This window comes from Tursiops truncatus (genome assembly GCF_011762595.2).
Source record: "Tursiops truncatus isolate mTurTru1 chromosome Y unlocalized genomic scaffold, mTurTru1.mat.Y SUPER_Y_unloc_1, whole genome shotgun sequence".
In the NCBI taxonomy this organism is placed as follows: domain Eukaryota; kingdom Metazoa; phylum Chordata; class Mammalia; order Artiodactyla; family Delphinidae; genus Tursiops; species Tursiops truncatus.
Window position 1 is genome coordinate 594012 of NW_022983136.1, and position 18228 is coordinate 612239.

An 18228-nucleotide genomic window follows, 5' to 3' on the forward strand; every position below is an offset into this window, starting at 1 on the left:
TCATTATCTTCCTCTGGTTTGGAGACACAAAACATGTAACATGGTCTTTTAATCAAGGATCCTTCGGACAGAGCCTGAAATTCATTTTATTCAATCATAGATCTCAAGACTGAGTCCCCGGTGAATGTGTGACCCCACAATGGGAGATCTAATGGAGGTTTCTGGAGCAGTTGGCACATCTCTAGGAGACACATCTTGAATTTCAGAAGAAATATGTGCCATCTCAAATAAAATTTTCTTCAGCTACTTTTCTCACCTTGTTTTTCAACCCTGCGAGTTCACATGCTGCTTTGGCAGACCTACACAGATAAACTGTCTAGACCATCACAGTGGTTCTCAACCTGAGTAGCTGTGACACCACAAGATGACTGGTCTCCTAGCAATTAAAGTGTAACATTCAGCCAGTGTTTACTTCTCTATGAAATTTATCCAGTTAAAGTAAGATATGGGCTGCTTACTTAAACAGTAACTTAAGAAAATGAGATCTGCAAAATCTCATTCCTAAAGAGTCTTAAACACATCACATAAATAAATCCATTTCGTTTCTGAAATAAAAGTGATTTCTCTCCCTTCTACACACATACTCTTAGTGCCAGTTGTGTTACCAAACCACACTTCGGTCTGCTCGCCTGTGTGCAGTAAAGCCAATCTACTTACACCCGGTTGTGGTGAAGGTAAGTGTAGCCTTTATTGCAGGTGCCAAGCAAGGAGTCCAGGCAGCTAGTGCTCAAAAGGCCTGAACTCCCTGCAGGCTTTCAGGGAAAGGTTTTTAAAGACAGGGTGAAGGGGGTGGATTGTGGGTTGCATGATCAGCTCATAGACATTCTTCTGATTGGTTGGTGGTGAGGTCATTGTGAGTCAGCGTCATCAATCTTCTGGTTCCAACCAGTCTGCAGTCTATGTGCTTGTGGGCAGCATGAAGTTAACTTCTCCCACCTGGTGGGGGTTTCAGTATCTGCAAAACAGCTCAAAGGGCATGGCTCAGAATATGATTTATAGCCCTGGAGAAGGAACTAAAGGTCCTTCACTTTGTTTAATGGCTAAACTATTATTATTTCTGTTTTGCTTCACTGTTTTCCTCTCTTTCTGCATATTCTGACTTCTCTAAATTTGCTCTTTGGAACTTGGGGGAAGTCTAGGAGGGTAAAGTTTTTCTACAGACAAGGGCAGGCAGAGGACATTGTGGGGAGTGTCTGTTCCAGGAAGCCTCCATAGTTACAATGCCCCCCTTTTTTTTGATACCCCTCAGACTTGAGGGACAGGTAGAGAAAAAGAAAGGGAATAAAGTTTTGGATAGAGAGGGTAATTATAAACATGGCAGAAGAACTCAGTTTTAGTTTCCATTTCTGTTTCAATTTTCCTGAACTCTTTGAGGGAATGGGGCAACAACCACTTTGGCTACCACCTAATGAAATGGAGCATAGACCTGCCTAATTTGGGAATGGACACAGAGCTGGAAATACTGTTGAGTTTCAAGTTTAGCATCGATATTTTGTAGTATGAAAACGTTACTTCTCTCTTTGATTGTTTTGTTACAGCACCTGGACACACATTTGAAAATTAGCCAACATATGACAATGAAGATAATGATCAAAAAGAGTCCTCTAATTTTAGATGCAACCAGAAAAAATAAGGTTTGGAGTGTTTCCTCTTTAAATATATTCAGTAACCAAGTAAGCTTTTAAATTATTCTATATTTGGGTTTTTCATTTTTCCAGGGTTTTTATACATAATAGGAGCTATTGGCCACTAGTATCTCTCTCTGTGTCACTCTCTCTCTCTCTTCTTTTTTTGCCAAAATGTAATTTAAAGCAATTTTATTAGCTCATAGTATTCTGGCTGAATAATCTAGCGCCTTTTGCTGGGAGGCTGTATCTTGAGTTGGCTCATTTGCCACTACTATTTCTAAAGTAGGAGATGGGTTTCACAGTTATGAAGAGACCTTGAGACCAGAAGGTTGCAACTGGCAGCTGCTAACAGATACTGTTTTGAGAAAGGCTGGTAGTGTCCTTACATTTGATAAAGTTTAGAAAACTCAAGTTCTCAGTAGTATAAGAACATATCTGAACTCACATCAACAGTGGGCACCCAGCTCCATTTTGGAGGCTTGAACCACAGTTACTCCATTCTGATTTTTAAGTGTATCTTTCATTAATGGCTAAAGCCAATACACAATGCATGTTTTATAGGCCACAAACAGGATATTTCAGTTAGCTTAAATTTCATATTAAATCATGTATAAGCCAGAGTCACATTACCTCAATATGTGAACAATTCCTCCATCATTTCCCCCTTTTGATTGCAAATCTTTCAGTACAAAGCATTGATGATCAAAATATCTGTCCGTCGTTGCTGGGTTGTTTCAGCTGCCTGCCCCAGGTCCAGATCATGTCCCTTGGTGCTAGGCCTCCTTCATATTGGCCTAGTTATCCACATTGGGGGAAAACTAATCAGATATCACAAATGTGTTCAGAAATGTGTTAATGGGGAAACATTTTATAGGGTATACATTTTATCAGTCATACCCAGTTGTCACATAAGCACTGTACCCGTGCTTCCAGCAATAAATTTAAAGCAAGCAGTGTTACACATCATGAGCAGTTATACTCTGTGAAAACTCCATTAGAGAATTATTTTCCTGTTTTAAACACTGAGGGTAACAAAATTAAGTAGAACAATAACTTTCAAAGTTGATAGGGAGACAAATATTTGGTAAACAGTACAGTTGAATTCATAGGATGGGTCTTACAGGCCTGGTCCAGTTTCTTGTGTCAGCTGCCTACCATTGCTGTTGTCTTCTTCTCATGGTATGAATGTTGTTGGGAGTCAGCAGTCCTTTCTATTGACCAGTCCAATGCAAAGGCCCTTCTTAAGTGGGAAATATGAATTTAAGGGTTAATTCCCTTCAGTTTCTTTGTGCATGAGGTACTTAAGAATACTCAATAAGGGTTATTTCAGCTAGGTTGGAGATAGTCCTTTAAATTATGCTTTTTTTAGTATGTGGGGTGTGTGATCAGCTCGTGGACATTCTTCTGATTGGCTGGTGGTGAGGTAATTGGGAGTTGGCATCATCAACCTGGTTCTAACTGGTCTGGGGTCTATGTGCTTGTGGGCAGCATGAAGTTAACTTTTCCCACCTGGTGGAGGTTTCAGTACCTGCAAAACAGCTCACAGGACATGGGTCAGAACATTATCTATAGCCGTGGAGGAGGAACTAAATGTCCTTCACTTTGTTTAATGGCTAAGCTATTATTATTTCTGTCTTGCTTTACTGTTTTCCTTTGTTTCCATATTATTCTCACTTCTCTGATTAAATTTGCTCTTTGGAACTTGGGGAAGGTCTAGGAGGTGAAAGTTTTCTAGAGACAAGAGGCAGGCAGGGGACACTGAGGGGCGGGGGGAGGGTTGTCTGTTCCAGGAAGACCCCATAGGGTTCCGCTTGGTTAGAGTAGCATATGGCCTGGTAAATGGACGATGCAAAAAATGAGTAAAGCAAAACAAATGATAAATAGCTCTGTCAGTTTGGAACTGAAATATGTGCAGAACTTGTATACAAAAAAAGCATAGCCATGAAGACAGAAATCAGGTTAATTGCTGCCAGGACCTGGAAGAGGAGCGATTGGGAGTACTATTTAAAGGGCATATACTATTTATAGGGTGATGAAAATGTTTGAGAACTAGAGAGGTGATGGGTGCACAACATTCGGAAGATACTATATGTCATTGAATTGTATACTTCAAAATAGTTATTTTTATTATTGTGTTTTTTAATTCAGTTTTTAAAGTTGAGTTGGATCTGTTATCACTGATTTCACAATATAAAGTTATTAATCTATATTCTATATAAGTAGTCTATACATTAAACAATATTAAAAACATTTTCATATTAGTGTAATAAACATGATTTTATTTAGCATGTCTGTAAATGTCTGATACATACTCATGAAGTATAAGATTTTAAGAGAAAGTAGTAGGTTTACCATGAAGGAGATCCTAAACAGTGGGAGATAATAAAAAGAGTGTTATAAGTAGAGTAAATTTGTATATGTGTCTAAGAAGAAAATTACTTTTGCTGCAAGAGCCAAAGGATTTTTATTAAAAGATTATGTGCAGGGAATCGGGAAGATGGTGGAAGAGTAAGACGCGCAGATCACCTTCCTCCCCACATACATCAGAAATACATCTACACGTGGAACAACTCCTACAGAACACCTACTGAACGCTGGCAGAAGACCTCAGGCCTCCCAAAAGGTAAGAAACTCCCCGCATAACTGGGTAGGGCAAAACAAAAAAGAAAAAACAGAGACAAAAGAATAGGGACGGGACCTGCACCAGTGGGAGGGAGCTGTGAAAGAGGAATGTTTCCACACACTAGGAAGCCCCCTCGTGGGCGGAGACGGCGGGTGACGGAGTAGGGAAGCTTTGGAGCTGCGGAGGAGAGTACAGCAGCAGGGGTGCAGAGGGCAAAGCGGAGAGATTCCGGCACAGAGGATCAGTGCCGACCAGCACTCACCAGCCCAAGAGGCTTGTCTGCTCACCCGCAGGGGTGGGCGGGGGCTGGGAGCTGAGGCTCAGGCTTCGGTCGGAGCGCAGGGAGAGGACTGAGGTTGGCGGCGTGAACACACCCTGAAGGGGCTAGTGCTCCACGGCTAGCCGGGAGGGAGTCTGGGAAAACGTCTGGAGCTGCCGAAGAGGCAAGAAACTTTTTCTTCCCTCTTTGTTTCCTGGTGTGCGAGGAGAGGGGATTAACAATGCCGCTTAAAGGAGCTCCAGAGACGGGCGCAAGCTGCGGCTAAAAGCACAGACCCCAGAGATGGGCATGAGATGCTAAGGCTGCTGCTGCTGCCGCCACCAAGAAGCCTGTGTGTGAGCACAGGTCACTCTCCACACCTCCCCTCCTGGGAGCCTGTGCAGCCCGCCACTGACAGTGTCCCAGGATCCAGGGCCAACTACCCCGGGAGAACGCACGGCGCACCACAGTCTGGTGCAAAGTTCCACTGGCCTCTGCCGCCGCAGGCTTGCCCCACAGCCGTGCCCCTCTCTCCCCGCGGCCTGAGTGAACCAGAGCCCCCGAAGCAGCTACTACTTTAACCCCGTCCGGTCTGAGGGAAGAAGAGACACTCTCAGGCTACCTACACGCAAAGGCGAGGCCAAATCCAAAGCTGAAACCTGGGAACTGTGCGAAAAAAGAAGAGAAAGGGAAATCTCTCCCAGCAGCCTCAGGAGCAGCGGATTAAAGCTCCACACAATCAACTTGATGTACCCTGCACCTGTGCAATACCTGAATAGACAACGAATCATCCCAAACAAGGTGGATTTTGAGAGCAAGATTTATGATTTTTCCCCCTTTTCCTGTTTTTGTGAGTGTGTATGTGTATACTTCTGTTTGAGATTTTGTCTGTATAACTTTGCTTTCACCATTTGTCCTAGGGCTCTATCCATCTGTTTTTTTCTTAAAAAATTTTTTTTCTTAATTATTTTTTATTTTAATAACTTTATATATTTTATCTTACTTTTTAATTTTATCCTCTTTCTTTCTTCCTTCCTTTTTCCTTCTTTCCTTCCTTCCTTACTTCCTTTCTTTCTCTCTTTCTGACTCTCTTTTTTTCAGTCTACCTGAAAAGGAATTCAGAATAATGATAGTAAAGATGATCCAAAATCTTAGAAATAGAATAGAGAAAATGCAAGAAACATTTCAGAAGAACCTAGAAGAACTAAAGATGAAACAAGCAATGATGAACAACACAATAAATGACATTAAAAATACTCTACAAGGAATCAATTGCAGAATAACTGAGACAGAAGAATGGATAAGTGACCTGGAAGATAAAATTGTGGAATTCACTACTGTGGAACAGAATAAAGAAAAAAAATGAAAAGAACTGAGGACAGTCTCAGAGACTTCTGGGAAAACATTAAATAAATGAACATTCTAATCATAGGGGTTCCAGAAGAAGAAGAGAAACAGAAAGGGGCTGAGGAAATATTTGAAGAAATTATAGTTCAAAACTTCCCTAATATGGGAAAGGAAATACTTATTCAACTCCAGGAAGCACAGAGTCCCATACAGGATAAATTCAAGGAGAAATATGAGAAAACACATATTAATCAAACTCTCAAAAATTAAATACAAAGAAAACATATTAAAAGCAGCAAGGGAAAACAACAAATAACACTCAAGGGAATCACCATAAGGTTAACAGCTGATCTTTCAGCAGAATCTCTGCAAGCCTGAAGGGACTGGCAGGACATATTTAAAGTGATGAAGGAGAAAAAACTACAACCAAGATTACTCTACATGCAAGGGTCTCGTTCATATTTGATGGAGAAATTAAAAACTTTACAGAAAGCAAAAGCTGAGAGAGTTCAGCGCCACCAAACCAGCTTCACAACAAATGCTGAAGGATCTTCTCAAGTCAAGAAACACAAGAGAAGGAAAGACCTATAATAAACCCAAAACAATTAAGAAAATGGGAATAGGAACATACATATCAATAATAACCTTAAATGTAAATTGATTAAATGCTCCCACCAAAAGACACAGATTAGCTGAATGGATACAAAAACAAGACCCATATATTTATTGTTTACAGGAGACACACTTCAGACCTCGAGACACATACAGACTGAAAGTGAGGGGATGGAAAAAGATATTCCATGCAAATGGAAACCGAAAGAAAGCTGGAGTAGCAATTGTCATATCAGACAAAATAGACTTTAAAATAAAGACTATTAGAAGAGACAAAAAAGGACACTACATAATGATCAAGGGATTGATCCAAGAAGAAAATATAACAATTGTAAATATTTCTGCACCCAACATAAGAGCACCTCAATACATAAGGTGAATACTAACAGCCATAAAAGGAAAAATCACCAGTAACACATTCATAGTAGGGGACTTTAACACCCCAATTTCACCAATGGACAGGTCATCCAAAATGAAAATAAATAAGGAAACACAAGCTTTAAATGATACATTAAACAAGAGGGACTTATTTGATATTTATAGGACATTCCATCCAAAAACAACAGAATACACATTTTTCTCAAGTGCTCATGAAACATTCTCCAGGATAGATCATATCTTGGGTCACAAATCAAGCTTCGGTGAATTTAAGAAAATTGAAATTGTATCAAGTATCTTTTCCGACCACAACGCTATGAGACTAGATATCAATTACAGGAAATGATCTGTAAAAAATACAAACCCATGGAGGCTAAAAATACACTACTTAATAACGAAATGATCACTGAAGAAATCAAAGAGGAAATCCAAAAACACCTAGAAACAAATGACAATGGAGACAAAATGACCCAAAACCCATGAGATGCAGCAAAAGCAGTTCTAAGAGGGAAGTTTATAGCAATACAATCCTACCTTAAGAAACAGGAAACATCTCAAATAAACAACTTAATCTTGCACCTAAAGCAATTGGAGAAAGAAGAATAAGAAAACCCCCAAAGTTAGCAGAAGGAAAGAAATCACAATGATCAGATCAGAAATAAATGAAAAAGAAAGGAAGGAAACAATGGCAAAGATCAATAAAACTAAAAGCTCGTTCTTTGAGAAGATAAAAAAAATTGATAAACCATTAGCCAGAGTCATCAAGAAAAAAAAGGGAGAAGACTCAAATCAATAGAATTAGAAATGAAAAAGGGGAAGTGACAACTGACACTGCAGAAATACAAAAGATCATGAGAGATTACTACAAGCAACTCTATGCCAATAAAATGGACAACCAGGAAGAAATGGACAAATTCTTAGAAAGGCACAACCTGCCAAGACTGAATCAGGAAGAAATAGAAAATATGAACAGACCAATCACAAGCACTGAAATTGAAACTGTGATTAAAAATCTTCCAACAACCAAAAGTCCAGGACCGGATGGCTTCACAGGCGAATTCTTTCAAACATTTAGAGAAGAGCTAACACCTATCCTTCTCACACTTTCCCAAAATGTAGCAGAGGGAGGAACACTCCCAATCTCATTCTATGAGGCCACCATCACCCTGATACCAAAACCAGACAAGGATGTCACAAAGATTTCACTGATGAACATAGATGCAAAAATGTTCAAAAAAATGCTAGTAAACAAAATGCAACAGCACATTAAAAGGATCATACACCATGATCAAGTGGGATTTATTCCAGGAATGTAAGGATTCTTTAATATATGCAAATCACTCAATGTGATACACCCTATTAACAAATTGAAGGAGAAAAACCATAATGTCATCTTAATAGATGCAGAAAAAGATTTTGACAAAATTCAACACTGATTTATGATAAAAATCCTCCAGAAAGTAGGCATGGAGGGAACTTTCCTCAACATAATAGAGGCCATATATGACAAACCCACAGCCAACATCATCCTCAATGGTGAAAAAATGAAAGCATTTCCACTAAGGTCAGGAACAAGACAAGGTTGCCCACTCTCACCACTCGTATTCAATATAGTTTTGGAAGTTTTAGCCACAGCAATCAGAGAAGAAAAGGAAATAAAAGGAATCCAAATCGGAAAAGAAGAAATTAAGCTGTCACTGTTTGCAGATGACATGATCCTATACATAGAGAATCCTAAAGATGCTATGAGATAACTACTAGAGCTAATCAATGAATTTGGTGAAGTAGCAGGATACAAAATTAGTGCACAGAAATCTCTAGCATTCCTATACACTAATGATGAAAAATCTGAAAGTGAAATCAAGAAAACACTCCCATTTACCATTGCAACAAAAAGAATAAAATATATAGGACAAACCTACCTAAGGAGACAAAAGACCTGTATGCAGAAAACTATAAGACACTGATGAAAGAAATTAAAGATAATACAAATAGATGGAGAGATAAAACGTGTTCTTGGATTGGAAGAATCAATGTTGTGAAAATGACTACTACCCACACAATCTGCAGATTCAATGCAATACCTATCAAACTACCACTGGCATTTTTTACAGAACTAGAGCAAAAATTTCACAATTTGTATGGAAACACCAAAGACCCCGAATACCCAAAGCAATCCTGAGAAAGAAAAACGGACCTGGAGGAATCAGGCTCCCTGACTTCAGACTATACTACAAAGCTACAGTAATCAAGACAGTGTGGTACTCATACAAAAACAGAAAGATAGATCAATGAAACGGATAGAAAGCCCAGAGATAAACCCATGCACATATGGTCACCTTATCTTTGATAAAGGAGGCAGGAATGTACAGTGGAGAAAGGACAGCCTCTTCAATAAGTGGTGCTGGGAAAACTGGATAGGTACATGTAAAAGTATGAGATTAGATCACCCCCTAAGAGCATACACAAAAATAAGCTCAAAATGGATTAAAAACCTAGATGTAATCCAGAAACTATCAAACTCTTGGAGGAAAACATAGGCAGAACACTCTATGACATAAATCACAGCAAGTTCCTTTTTGACCTACCTCCTAGAGAAATGGAAATAAAACGAAAATAAACAAATGGGACCTAATTAAACTTCAAAGTCTTTTTCACAGCAAAGGAAACCAGAAAGAAGACCAAAAGACAACACTCAGAATGGGAGAAATATTTTCTAATGAAGCAACTGACAAAGGATTAATCTCCAAAATTTACAAGCAGTTCATGCAGCATAATAAGAACAAAACAAACAACCCAATCCAAAAATGGGCAGAAGACCTAAATAGACATTTCTCCAAAGAAGGTATACAGAGTGCCGACAAACACATGAAAGAATGATCAACATCATTAATCATTAGAGAAATGCAAATCAAATCTACAATGAGATATCATCTCACACTGGTCAGAATGGCTATCATCAAAAAATCTAGAAACAATAAATGCTGAGATGATGTGGAGAAAAGGGAACACTCTTGCACTGCTGGTGGGAATGTGAATTGGTAGCCAGGAGATGGAAACAACCAAAGTGTCCATCATCTGATGAATGGATAAAGAAGATGTGGCACATATATACAATGGAATATTACTCAGCCATAAAAAGAAACGAAATTGAGCTATTTGTAAGGAGGTGGATAGACCTGGAGTCTGTCATACAGAGTGAAGTCAGAAAGAGAAAGACAAGTACCATATGCTAACACTTATATACGGAATTTAAGGAAAAAATGTCATGAAGAACCTAGGGATAAGATAGGAATAAAGATACAGACCTACTGGAGAATGTACTTGAGGATATGGGGAGGGGGAAGTGTAAGCTGTGACAAAGTGAGAGAGTGGCATGGACATATATACAGTACCAAACGTAAAATAGATAGCTAGTGGGAAGCAGCGACATAGCACAGGGTGACCATCTTGGTGCTTTATGACCACCTAGAAGGGTGGGATAATATGGGTGGGAGGCAGGGAGATGCAAGAGAGAAGAGATATGGGAACATATGTATATGTATAACTGATTCACTTTGTTATAAAGCAGAAACTAACACACCATTGTAAAGCAATTATGCTCCAATAAAGATGTAAAAAAATAAGTAAATAATTAAAAAATAATAATAATGTTGTACACTTTAAACTTATATAGTGCAGTTTGTCAATTATGTCTCAGTAAAACTGGGAGAAAAAACTTTGAAACATTTAAGAGAATTTTGTGACCACTGGTATAAGATTGATTTATCGCTATTAGATTTACAAGAGTTATGTAAGTACTTATAAAATTTCACTGCCAAATGTTAGATATATTACATTTGTAATTGTAGTTTAAGATATCTAATAAAATTTAATTAATGGAGTATGCAAATGATGTTAAATATTCAAGAAGTATATAGTCTGTTATGCTTATGAATTAATTAAATCATAAAGAATAAGTGAAAGTGATTGTCCATTCTTTTATGCAAAGATTTTGAGATTTATAAATAGACTAACAAGATTTATAAATTGAGCTTTTTAGAGGCTTAAGAAATACAAGTTTCCAATTTTAATATCTTTACCTATTAATTAACAAATTAGTTATGTCAAAAAAAAAAAAAGGATTATGTGGAGGGGCTTCCCGGGTGGTGCAGTGGTTGAGAGTCAGCCTGCTGATGCAGGGGACACAGGTTTGTGCCCCGGTCCAGGAAGATTACACATGCGGCGGAGGGGCTGGGCCCGTGAGCCATGGCCATGAGCCTGTGCGTCCAGACCCTGTGCTACACAACGGGAGAGGCTACAACAGTGAGAGGCCCATGTACCACACACACACACAAAAGATTATGTGGAATAATATTTTGTCCAACAATATAGGGGTATCATTATAAAACAGGATTTCTGTGAAACAATCTTAGTTTTGAGTAAAACATTTCTTCTTTTTTCAAAAATAAAAACACTGCATTATCAGTAAGAATTTCTCTTTGTTCATGGCTGAAAGAATTATTATAATAACATTGTGACTATTTGACTACTTTGGCTTTGGTAAGTGTTTAATACGTGCACAAAATGTTAGTAATGACTTTTATATTTATTATATTTTAAGAGCAGTTTTTCAAACCTAGAAAGAGTGCCATTATTAGGAGCATGTCTTTGTGTAATATGGTTTTTAATTCAGAATTTTGTGTATTTACAGTAAGTAATAAAATTTCACATCATTAAACATTTTGTGAAGATAAAACAGATACTCCAATGAAATACAGGTTCATGAATTTTGACAATTCAAAATTTTTTTGCAGAATTGTAAAGATTTTTTTAGTCACTTTTCAGGGAATTTCCTTAATTTTCAGGCCATTTTCTTAATTTTCCACATACAGCTTTGTGGGGGACTAGTGATTACTTAGGGCTGCAAACAATGGCAGGTACATGTATAGAAAACAGGGAGTTAATGGGAGGAACAGAAAACAGAAATTACTTAAATGTAAAAATGTCTCATCAAAATTGTGGCTGAGAATTTTGGGGAGCTAGAATGGGTGGATCATGTAGGAAAGAAGAAGGCTTTATGGACTTCAGGGGAAGATGGCCTCATTCAGTTATCTCTTGGCTCCAAATTACAAACTTTACCTTGAGTCATAATGATAGGAGAAAATGAACAGTTTTATCTTGAAAACATGACTGTAATATGTTGTATCTACTTAACTATATAAGGAGAAAAATTTCTTCCTGTCTTTGCAATCTCTAGCAGACAGCGTGTGACGCGTATCACATTCCGTCTAGTCAAGTACTCATTCCATAATAAAACTGTTTTCTTTCCCTTCTCTCTTTATGAGAAGGTTTTCTAGATTGGATGGAGATGTTGTTTTTATCATGTTTCTCCAATATGTGTAAATTTTAACCTTCGGACAGAATGTGGATGGGAAGAGGAAAGCACAGGGGAGATGGTAAGTTAGCAAGCTGAAAATAGGAGACCAGAATGGTGGTGCTTAAGGGATTTGAGTAAAGTCCCCCATTTCAATAAAAGTCCTAGGAAGTTTCCGGTTGAGAGTAAAATCACATTTACCATGTTCCAAAAACATGGAGCAGCAAATAAACAAGGTGTATCTTCCTGTAAACATGCAAGAGCAGCTCCTTTACTTTTCTTGGGTCAGCTACTTCTACCTCTCCCATTCTCTCTCTGCCTAAACCCAGATATTTCACTGTACTTGAGTCTGGCATAAATCTGGTGACCTAAGGGATTGCTTTTTGGAAGCTTGAGACCTCAATTCTTTTTTTTTTTTTTTATATGTTAGTTTCACCTTCACAACAAAATGAATCAGTTATATATACACATATGTTCCCATATCTCTTCCCGCTTGCGTCTCCCTCCCTCCCACCCTCCCTATCCCACCCCTCCAGGCGGTCACAAAGCACCGAGCTGATCTCCCTGTGCTATGCGGCTGCTTCCCACTAGCTATCTACCTTACGTTTGGTAGTGTATATATGTCCATGCCTCTTTATCGCTTTGTCACCGTTTACCCTTCCCCCTCCCCATAGCCTCAAGTCCATTCTCTAGTAAGTCTGTGTCTTTATTCCTGTTTCACCCCTAGGTTTTTCATGACATTTTTTTTTTCTTAAATTCCATATATATGTGTTAGCATACGGTATTTGTCTCTCTCTTTCTGACTTACTTCACTCTGTATGACAGACTCTAGGTCTATCCACCTCATTACAAATAGCTCAATTTCGTCTCTTTTTATGGCTGAGTAATATTCCATTGTATATATGTGCCACATCTTCTTTATCCATTCATCCGATGATGGACACTTTGGTTGTTTCCATCTCTGGGCTATTGTAAATAGAGCTGCAATGAACATTTTGGTACATGACTCTTTTTGAATTATGGTTTTCTCAGGGTATATGCCCAGTAGTGGGATTGCTGGGTCATATGGTAGTTCTATTTGTAGATTTTTAAGGAACCTCCATACTGTTCTCCACAGTGGCTGTATCAATATACATTCCCACCAACAGTGTAAGAGGGTTCCCTTTTCTCCACACCCTCTCCAGCATTTATTGTTTCTAGATTTTTTGATGATGGCCATTCTGACTGGTGTGAGATGATATCTCATTGTCGTTTTGATTTGCATTTCTCTAATGATTAGTGATGTTGAGCATTCTTTCATGTGTTTGTTTGCACTCTGTATATCTTCTTTGGAGAAATATCTATTTAGGTCTTCTGCCCATTTTTGGATTGGGTTGTTTGTTTTTTTGTTATTAAGCTGCATGAGCTGCTTTTAAATTTTGGAGATTAATCCTTTGTCAGTTGCTGCATTTGCAAATATTTTCTCCCATTCTAAGGGTTGTCTTTTTGTCTTCTTTATGGTTTCCTTTGCTGTGCAAAAGCTTTTAAGTTTCATTAGGTCCCATTTGTTTACTTTTGTTTTTATTTCCATTTCTCCAGGAGGTGGGTCAAAAAGGACCTTGCTGTGATTTATGTCGTAGAGTGTTCTGCCTATGTTTTCCTCTAAGAGTTTGATAGTTTCTGGCCTTACATTTAGGTCTTTAATCCATTTTGAGCTTATTTTTGTGTATGGTGTTAGGGAGTGATCTAATCTCATACTTTTACATGTATCTGTCCAGTTTTCCCAGCACCACTTATTGAATAGGCTGTCCTTTCTCCACTGTACATTTCTGCCTCCTTTGTCAAAGATAAGGTGACCATATGTGCGTGGGTTTATCTCTGGGCTTTCTATCCTGTTCCATTGATCTATATTTCTGTTTTTGTGCCAGTACCATACTGTCTTGATTACTGTAGCTTTGTAGTATAGTCTGAAGTCAGGGAGCCTGATTCCTCCAGCTCCGTTTTTCGTTCTCAAGATTGATTTGGCTATTCGGGGTCTTTTGTGTTTCCATACAAATTGTGAAATTTTTTGTTCTAGTTCTGTGAAAAATGCCAGTGGTAGTTTCATAGGGATTGCATTGAATCTGTAGATTGCTTTGGGTAGTAGAGTCATTTTCACAATGTTGATTCTTCCAATCCAAGAACATGGTATATCTCTCCATCTATTTGTATCATTTTTAATTTCTTTCATCAGTGTTTTATAATTTTCTGCATACAGGTCTTTTGTCTCCTTAGGTAAGTTTATTCCTAGATATTTTATTCTTTTTGTTGCAATGGTAAATGGGAGTGTTTTCTTGATTTCACTTTCAGATTTTTCATACTTAGTGTATAGGAATGCCAGAGATTTCTGTGCATTAATTATGTATCCTGCTACTTTACCAAATTCATTGATTAGCTCTAGTAGTTTTCTGGTAGCATCTTTAGGATTCTCTATGTATAGGATCATGTCATCTGCAAACAGTGACAGCTTTACTTCTTCTTTTCCAATTTGGATTCCTTTCATTTCCTTTTCTTCTCTGATTGCTGTGGCTAAAACTTCCAAAACTATGTTGAATAAGAGTGGTGAGAGTGGGCAACCTTGTCTTGTTCCTGATCTTAGTGGAAATGCTTTCAGCTTTTCACCATTGAGGACGATGTTGACTGAGGGTTTGTCATATATGGCCTTTATTATGTTGAGGAAAGTTCCCTCTATGCCTACTTTCTGCAGGGTTTTTATCATAAATGGGTGTTGAATTTTGTCAAAAGCTTTCTCTGCATCTATTGAGATGATCATATGGTTTTTCTCCTTCAATTTGTTAATATGGTGTATTACGTTGATTGATTTGCATATATTGAAGAATCCTTGCATTCCTGGAATAAACCCCACTTGATCATGGTGTATGATCCGTTTAATGTGCTGTTGGATTCTATTTGCTAGTATTTTGTTGAGGATCTTTGCATCTATGTTCATCAGTGATATTGGCCTGTAGTTTTCTTTCTTTGTGACATCCTTGTCTGGTTTTGGTATCAGGGTGATGGTGGCCTCGTAGAATGAGTTGGGGAGTGTTCCTCCCTCTGCTATATTTTGGAAGAGTCTGAGAAGGATAGGTGATAGCTCTTCTCTAAATGTTTGATAGAATTCGCCTGTGAAGCCATCCGGTCCTGGGCTTTTGCTTGTTGGAAGATTTTTAATCACAGTTTCAATTTCAGTGCATGTGATTGGTCTGTTCATATTTTCTATTTCTTCCTGATTCAGTCTTGGCAGGTTGTGCCTTTCTAAGAATTTGTCCATTTCTTCCTGGTTGTCCATTTTATTGGCATAGAGTTGCTTGTAGTAATCTCTCATGATCTTTTGTATTTCTGCAGTGTCAGTTGTTACTTCTCCTTTTTCATTTCTAATTCTATTGATTTGAGTCTTCTCCCTTTTTTCTTGATAGGTGTAGCTAATGGTTTATCAATTTTGTTTATCCTTTCAAAGAACGAGCTTTTAGTTTTATTGATCTTTGCTATCGTTTCCTTCATTTCTTTTTCATTTATTTCTGATCTGATTTTTATGATTTCTTTCCTCCTGCTAACTTTGGGGTTTTTTGTTCTTCTTTCTCTAATTGCTTGAGGTGCAAGGTTAGGTTGTTTATTCGAGATGTTTCCTGCTTCTTAAGGTGGGCTTGTTTTGCTATAAACTTCCCCCTTAGAACTGCTTTTGCTGCATCCCACAGGTTTTGGGTCGTTGTGTCTCCATTGTCATTTGTTTCTAGGTATTTTTTGATTTCCTCTTTGATTTCTTCAGTGATCACTTTATTATTAAGTAGTGTATTGTTTAGCCTCCATGTGTTTGTATTTTTTACAGATCTTTTCCTGTAATTGATATCTAGTCTCATGGCGTTGTGGTCAGAAAAGATACTTGATACAATTTCAATTTTCTTAAATTTACCAAGGCTTGATTTGTGACCTAAGTTATGATCTATCCTGGAGAATGTTCCATGGGCACTTGAGAAAAATGTGTATTCTGTTGTTTTTGGATGGAGTGTCCTATAAATATCAATTAAGTCCATCTTGTTTAATGTATCATTTAAAGCTTGTGTTTACTTATTTATTTTCATTTTGGATGATCTGTCCATGGGTGAAAGTGGGGTGTTTAAGTCCCCTACTACGAATGTGTTACTGTCGATTTCCCCTTTTGTGGCTGTTAGTATTTGCCTTATGTACTGAGGTGCTCCTATGTTGGGTGCATAAATATTTACAATTGTTATATCTTCTTCTTGGATCGATCCCTTGATCATTATGTAGTGTCCTTCTTTGTCTCTTTTAATAGTCCTTATTTTAAAGTCTATTTTGTCTGATATGACAATTGCTACTCCAGCTTTCTTTTGGTTTCCATTTGCATGGAATATCTTTTTCCATCCCCTTACTTTCAGTCTGTATGTGTCTCTAGGTCTGAAGTGGGTCTCTTGTAGACAGCATATATAAGGGTCTTGTTTTTGTATCCATTCAGCTAATCTGTGTCTTTTGGTGGGAGCATTTAGTCCATTTACATTTAAGGTAATTATCGATATGTATGTTCCTATTCCCATTTTCTAAATTGTTTTGGGTTCGTTATTATAGGTCTTTTCCTTCTCTTGTGTTTCTTGCCTAGAGAAGATCCTTTAGCATTTGTTGTAAAGCTGGTTTGGTGGTGCTGAACTCTCTCAGCTTTTGCTTGTCTGTAAAGTTTTAATTTCTCCATCAAATCTGAATGAGATCTTTGCTGGGTAGAGTAGTCTTGGCTGCAGGTTTTTCTCCTTCATCACTTTCAGTATGTCCTGCCACTCCCTTCTGGCTTGTAGGGTTTCTGCTGAGAGATCAGCTGTTAACCTTATGGGTATTCCCTTATGTGTTATTTGTTGTTTTTCCGTTGCTGCTTTTAATATGTTTTCTTTGTATTTAATTTTTGACGGTTTGATTAATATGTGTCTTTGCGTATTTCTCCTTGGATTTATCCTGTATGAGACTCTCTGTGCTTCCTGGACTTGATTAACTATTTCCTTTCCCATATTAGGGAAGTTTTCAACTATAATCTCTTCAAATATTTTCTCAGTCCCTTTCTTTTTCTCTTCTTCTTCTGGAACCCTTATAATTCGAATGTTGGTGCGTTTAATGTTGTCCCAGAGGTCTCTAAGACTGTCCTCAGTTCTTTTCATTCTTTTTTCTTTATTCTGCTCTGCATTAGTTATTTCCACTATTTTATCTTCCAGGTCACTTATCCGTTCTTCTGCCTCAGTTATTCTGCTATTGATCCCCTAGAGTACTTTTAATTTCATTTATTGTGTTGTTCATCATTGCTTGTTTCATCTTTAGTTCTTCTAGGTCCTTGTTAACTGATTCTTGCATTTTGTCCATTCTATTGTCCATTCTATCTCCAAGATTTCGGATCAACCTTACTATCATTATTCTGAATTCTTTTTCAGGTAGACTGCCTATTTCCTCTTCATTTGTTAGGTCTGGTGGGTTTTTATCTTGCTCCTTCATCTGCAGTGTGTTTTTCTGTCTTTTCATTTTGCTTATCTTACTGTGTTTGGGGTCTCCTTTTTTGCAGGCTGAAGGTTCGTAGTTCCTGTTGTTTTTTGTGTCTGTCCCCAGTGGCTAAGTTTGGTTCAGTGGGTTGTGTAGGCTTCCTGGTGGAGGGGACTATGTTCTGGTGGATGAGGCTGGATCTTGTCTTTCTGGTGGGCAGGTCCACATCTGGTGATGTGTTTTGCAGTGTCTGTAGACTTATTATGATTTTGGGCAGCCTCTCTGCTAATGGGTGGGGTTGTGTTCCTGTCTTGCTAGTTGTTTGGCATAGGATGTCCAGCCCTGTAGCTTGCTGGTCGTTGAGTGAAGCTGGGTGCTGGCGTTGAGGTGGAGATCTCTCGGAGATTTTTGCTGTTTGATATTATGTGCAGCTGGGAGGCCTCTTGTGGACCAGTGTCCTGAAGTTGGTTCTCCCACCTCAGAGGCACAGCACTGACTCCTGGCTGCAGCCCCAAGAGCCTTTCATCCACAGGGCTTC

At 38.3% G+C, this 18228-nt stretch overlaps 1 long non-coding RNA gene across 1 annotated transcript; it reads left to right on the plus strand.

The window, feature by feature from the left end:
* The first annotated feature begins 643 nt into the window (after window positions 1–643).
* On the plus strand, window positions 644–10816 carry LOC141277708 (uncharacterized). The gene is made up of 3 exons (XR_012329471.1): window positions 644–674; window positions 1539–1634; window positions 4114–10816. It is a non-coding gene; the product is annotated as an uncharacterized lncRNA (long non-coding RNA).
* The last annotated feature ends 7412 nt before the right edge of the window (window positions 10817–18228 follow it).